We start from the raw sequence: 6,996 nt of genomic DNA on the forward strand, positions 1-6,996 counted from the left end.
CCCCCCCCACTGGCCTGGTCGCCCCACGCAGCCTGCTTGTTCAGTCGTTTGGTCTTCCCTCACTAACCCTCGTGCCGGCCTAGTTGTAGGCAGCCATCTTGTGAGGGCGTGAGGGTTATTTTGAATATTTCCTCTTTATTATGTAGGATTTTCAGTAGACTTAGTCATCCATGACCTCTAGTAATACTTAAAACAATCTTATTGGGTGGGCACAACAGGTGCTATTATGCCCTTTTAACAGATGAGAAAACTGATGTCAAAAGGGGTTCTTTATCCTGAGGCTAATAAGTGAAAAAACTCATTCTTCTTTTCTAGTCCTGTGCAAGGTTTTACACCTGATTTGCATTCATTCATTTATTCAACAAATATTAAGTGCATACTGTGCATCAGATCATGTGCCAGTGACACAGAAATGAACAAGACATGGTTTCTGCTGTCAATGAGCTCACAGTCTAATGTGGAAAACAAACAGGTAAATAAATATTTACAATACAGCATAATTAGTGTTATTTATTCATTTGTTCATGCATTTGTTCAACAAATATTTATTGAGCATCTATTATATGCCAAATGTCATTCTAGATACTGAGATATATGATAAGCAAAAAAGATAAGAGGCTGTCTCTCATATCTGTATGCCTCAGTACTGTATATGCAACAAAGTATCTCGCACAAAGACAGCTTTTAGCAAACAAAAACATGATTTATTCTGTCATTATGTATAGAATACCTTGACTGCAGGCATGTTCTCTGGCAGATCAATTTTAGGAATTATATATATGGAAGTTGAGATGATGCTAGAAATTGATTCTCTTCTTTTTCTTTTTGCATGATACTCCCTGGGGAGTTTTTGTGATCATCCAGATAGAAAAAAGTTCTAATGATTTATGGTCATTCCAATGTTTTGGGGACCTGACAATTTTTGCTTCAATGCTTCAATATTGTCAACTTGAGCATTATGATGGTTATAATTGGTACAAATACTACTAAAATTGTATATGTTATAGTAATAACTTATATTACATAACACTTTCAAGTTTTCAAGTTCTCACATGCATATTATTTCATGTCACACTTTCTTGGCCTTAGTTATCCTGAAAGCAGAGCCTGGGTGTAGGTAGTATATTTGAGAAGCAACTCCAGGGAGAGAGATGGAGCCGTGAAATAGGGAAAGAAAATACAAGGAAGCATTCTTGAGTTGGTATCTATGTAGATGGTTGGGAAGCTGAAGAAACAAAGACTGTGTCTCAGCACTACCAGCCCAAGGAGAAAATGTAGAAAGCATTTATACATCAACTCTGGCTCCCATTGGTCAAGAGTTGTCCCAAGGATATCCAACCCCAAGGTATTCTCAAAACCACAAGGCAAAGAGCAAGAAATAGCAGGAAATAAACAATGCAGTAGTAGCTGGAGTAGTAGTTAAGGTTACACAGGAGGCACATTATAATGCCCTTTATAGCAATATTATGAGATAGGACAGGTATTATTATTAATCTCATTTTGAAAGACAAATGTGTCAACAACTTATTGTGCTGTTTTTAGTAAATGACTTGACCTCTCTGTCCCTCAGTTTTCATAGCTGGATAAAAGCAGGTATTAAAACCTCTTACCCCTTCCATTATGAAATTAACTAAGACAACAGTGGCAAAATGTTATGGGCTCCCTGAAGAACACAGCTATCTAAAAAATTAGTGTTATTGTACTTTATAAGTACTCTATTTGAAAACAAAATGAGTCTTTTGTCATTTCAAAATATTAAATTTTACATCCAGCAAAATTAAAAATACATAGGGAACAATTTTATCTCTCATTCTTTATGCATATCTTTTATTGACTTTAAAGAGTGTTTGGCTCTTTCTGTTTATATATAATTATACAAAGTAGTCATAAAATTTCGTATTTTAGTACTTGTTTAATGAGCCTCAAAAGTCAACAATGAAGTAAAATTTTATAGAAAATATCCCTCGCTAATTTTTGGATTGATAATTCACTGCTGCTTCTGTATTATGATCAAGAACAGCTATTGGGATGATTACTTCTCAGAATGTATGCCCTCATTCTGGAGCTAAGTGACTTCTTTTGATTGTACTTCATTTGTGGCATTCTTTGAAGAAAGCCATATTAAATCTTTTCCTGGCTCCCTGACCATCTGTGACTACATGCTACACCAATAAATTTGTTTGTAAGAATAACCTGCGGCCAGATATTGACAGATCTGTGGGTGGACTTGAATAAGTATTTCCATTTAATTCTTAGAGTATTGGGAAGTCATTAGTTTTTTTAAAATATATTTTTAATTATTAATTTCACAGAGAGAAAGGGAGAGGGAGAGAAACATCAATGATGAGAGAGAATCATTGGTAGGCTGACTCCTGCATGCCTCCTACTGGTGATTGAACCTGCTACCTGGGCATGTGCCCTGACTAGGAATTGAACTGTGACCTCCTGGTTCATGGGTCGATGCTCAACCACTGAGCAACACTGACTAGGCAAGGGAAGTAATTAGTTTTTGAGTGGTGGAGTGATGTGGTCTAATTCATAGTATATAAGATCATTTGACTGCTATGTGGAAAATGGATTAGGTGGAGGAAAAGTGGAATCAGAGAGATCAATTCGAAATTGCTTACAGTTATTCAGGTGACAGATGATAACAGCTTATAGTAGATTGGGGTGATAGTCATGGAGGTAGTGAGGAATGATCAGATTCATTATGTATTTTGATAGTAGAACCAAGAAGATTTGCTGACAGATCAGAAGCTGAATGGTGAAGAAAAGAGAAGAATCAAGGATTCTTGGCCTGAACAATTAGAGGAGTAGTGAGGCCATTTATCAAGATGGGGTATGCTGTGGGAGAAACAGATTTGGGGGAAAATATCAAGAGTTTTATTTTGATCATGTTCAACTGGAGAGGAGACATTGAATTGGCCATTGGATAAATGAGTCTCAAGTTCCAGAGAGACATCAGGGCTAGATATGTAAATGTAGGAGTCAGAATATAGATAGTAACTAAAACCATGGAGCTGGATGAGGTCATTCAGGGAAAATCTATTTTGTTTCTTGACTGTCTCTTGCCCCACACTAGAATATAAGCTCTGTGGTGGCAAGTATTTTTATTCATTGGAGATTCTTCAGTGCCTATAATAGTTCACTTATTAAAAATTATTGAATATGTAGAGTTCATGGTTTTAAGTGTCTCATTAAATACCTCTCAATGGATGACCTCACAACCACATTTGGCCTCAGCTAGCCTCTCAGCCCTTGTTTCTTTATTCTTTCTTGTTTCTCTCATAATAGTCTTTCATGATACTGACAAATGTCACATCTCCAAGGTCAAAGGAAAGTTCTTAGCTGATCATATCTGTCTCTGCTGAAGTATTCTTTTCTGTGAACTTCTTTTGCCTAGACCTTGTGACCTTTTTACTAATCACCACTCCCATTTCTTTGCCCGAACATCTAGAGAGGACAGTTAAAATTGGACTCCACATGGAGGCATCTGAATCCTGGTCAGGTTGAGAATTGGCAAAGGCTGCATGCAGCACTACAGAAACAAAATGGAATAAATGCATTAACTCCAAATTTGATTACATTCCTTGAGGCCAAAGCAGCTTACTGTTTGTGCACAGATTGGGCTGCTTAAATTTATTGTCTAGAGCTTCTAATTCCAGCAAATGTTCCCAGGATCCTTGTAATCCAATTGTACTATATAATTTTCTTCACATACTTTAAAGCAAATCCTCAGTGCATGTCCAATCTGAGTGCCACCAAACATAATGCCCCACTAAGTCAATGCCTCAACACACGTCTGTTTGGGTTCAAGCCAGTACTCAGTGACAGTGCTGTTAGAAGAGGCTTTCCCTAGGCTGTTTCCCTTTACAGAAACTCATTGAACTGCCTGAAACAGTCATATGGCTAGTGTTTGTGTAGACTAATGATGTTACTTGCTTTAAAAATTAATTGAAGTTGAGCAGGCCATACACCCTGCAATGGAGCATATAGTAATTTTCCAGATTGGTTTAACCCAACCCAACTCAATAGGGACTAAGTCACTTTAAGTAGAAAAATAAAGAGACCCGCCTCTAACTTGAATTAATGCAGTAACGTCTTATATGAACTTATAGACTCACCCCTTCCATTCATGTGTTCTCTAGTTCACTGCTAGAGACATTTCTCATTGGGCTATTTACATATTTAAAACCTCCAATGACTACCCTTTATCCTCTCAGCTTCTCCATTCTTCTAACAGCCTCTCAAAACTACCCTAATCTGACTCGAACTTGCTGCCTAATAAATCCCATCCCTCCCAACACCCCCCAACACACACACAATCACACACAGAGTATCTTTTCTATCATCTCCTTCATCCTGGTGCCAGTGCTATGCTCATTCCTACTTCTGTGCCTCAATTTGCAGAACTTCCACTCTTCATTTAAACTGAAATCTTTCATTTACTTAAGGCCTAGCTTAAAGCAAACCTTTTCTGTGGAATCGAGCTCATTGCAATATTTTCCTTCCTCATGATTTCCTCATCCTTTCATCATATTTCTTTTTAAAATAAATTTATTGGGGTGACATTGGTTAACAATATTATATAGGTTTCAGGTGTACAATTCAATAATACATCATATGTATATTATATTGTGTATTTACTACCCCAAGTCTCCTTCCATCACCATTTATCACCCATATACCCTCTTCTCTCTTCCCTGGCCCCACTTCCTCTCTGGTAATCACCATACTATTGTCTGTGTCTATGACTTTTTCCCCCCCTTAATCCTTTCACCTTTTTCACTCAGTCTTCCAACCCCTTTCCCTCTGACAACTGTCTGTCTGTTCTCTATCTTTGCATCTGTTTCTATTTTGTTTGTTTGTGTACATAGTGGCTGCACCAATCTAAATTCATAACAGAAAAGAGTTCCCTTTCTCCACATCCTTACCAACATTTGTTGTTTGTTGATTTATTGATAATAGCCATTCTGATAGATGTAAGGTGATATCCCATTGTGGTTTTAATTTTCATTTCTCTGATGATTACTGACATTGAGCATCTTTTCATATGCCTACTGGCCATCTGTATGTCCTCTTAGGAGAAGTGTCAATTCAGGTACTTTGCCCATTTTTTAATTTGATTGTTTTGGGATTGTTGGGGTTTTTTTGTTGTTGTTGTTCTTGTTTGTTTTTTTTTGGTGTTGAGTTTTATAAGTTCTTTATCAATTTTGGATATTAATCCCTTATCAGATGTATCATTGGTGGACATTTTATCCCATTCAGTGGGTTAACTTTTTATTTTATTGATGGTTTCCTTTGCTGTGCAAAACCTTTTTTGGTTGATGTATTCCAATTTGTTTATTTTTTCTCTTGTTTCCCTTGCCTAAGGAGATATATCAGAAAAAAAAATATTGCTATGACAAATGTTCAAAATTTTACTGCTTATGTTTTCTTCCAGGAGGTTTTGGTTTCAAGCCTAACATTTAAGTCTTTAATTTATTTTGAGTTTATTCTTGTATATGGTGTGAGAAGGTGGTCTAGCTTCATTTTTTGCAGGTATTGTCCAATTTTCCCAACATCATTTATTGAAGAGACTCTTTACCACATTGTATGTTTTTGCTTCCTTTGTCAAATACTAATTGACCATAAAGGCATAGGTTTATTTCTGGGCTCTCTATTCTGTTCCATTGATCTATATGTCTGTTTTTATGCAGGTACTACCATGCTGTTTTAATTACTATGGTTTTGTATTATTGTTTGATATCAGGTAGCATGATTCCTTCAACTTTGTTCTTCTTTCTCAAAATTGCTGTGGCTATTTGGTGTCTTTTGTGGTTCCATAAAAATGTTTGGAATATTTGTTATAGTTCTGTGAAATATGCTATTGGTCACTTGATAGGAATTGCATTGAACCTATAGATTACTTTGGGTATTATGGACATTTTAATAATGTTAATTCTTCCTATCCATGAACAAGGTATTTTCTTCCACTTATTTGTGCCATCATAATTTCTTTGTTCAGTGTCTTATAATATTCTGAGTACAGGTCTTTTACCTCCTTGGTTAAATTTATTCCAAGGTATATTTTTGAAGCAATTGTGATTGGGATTGTTTTATTAAATTCCCTTTCTGATAGTTCATTCTTGGTTATATAAAAATGCCATGGATTCTGAATATTTATTTTGAATTCATTTATCAGTTCTAGTAGTTTTATGGTGGACTCTTTAGGGTTCCCTATATAGAGTATCATGTCATCTGCAAATAATGACATTTTTACTTCTTCCTTTCCAATTTGGATGTGTTTTATTTCTTCTTCTTCTCTGATTGCTACTATATTGACTGAATATGAGTATTAAAAGCAGATATTCCCCTCTTGCTCCCAATTTTAAGAGAAACACTTGTAGTTTTTGCCCATTGAGAATGATGTTGGCTGTAGTTTTGTCATATATGACCTTTATTATGTTGAGATATGATCCCTCTATTTTCACTTTGCTGAGAGTTTTTATCATAAACCAGAAGCCTGGTGCATGAAATTTGTTCACAGCAGGGGGGGGCGTGTCCCACACCCCAGCCTGCACCCTCTCCAAACTGGGACCCCTTGGGGACAGTCGGACATCTGCCCTCTCCTGCAGGCCTGGTTGCCCCTAACTGCTATTGATATGATCATGTGGTTTTTATCTTTCATTTTGTTTTTGTGGTGTATTACATTTATTGATTTGCAGATATTGTAGCAACCTTGCATCCCCAGAAAAAGATCCCACTTGATCATGATGTATAATCTTTTTAATGTGTTGCTGGATCAGGTTTGCTAATATTTTGTTTAGGATTTTAGCACCTATGTTCATCAGGGATATTGGCATATAACTTTCTTTCTTTGTGGTGTCTTTATCTGGTTTTAGAATTCAGATACTGCTAGTTTCATAAAATGAGCTTGGGAATCTTTCCTCCCTCTTGAATTTTTGGACTATTTTGAGAAGAATAGGTGTTAGTTCTTCTTTGAATATTTGGTAA

The sequence above is a fragment of the Myotis brandtii genome, unplaced genomic scaffold, assembly GCF_000412655.1.
Source record: "Myotis brandtii unplaced genomic scaffold, ASM41265v1 scaffold973, whole genome shotgun sequence".
NCBI lineage: Eukaryota > Metazoa > Chordata > Mammalia > Chiroptera > Vespertilionidae > Myotis > Myotis brandtii.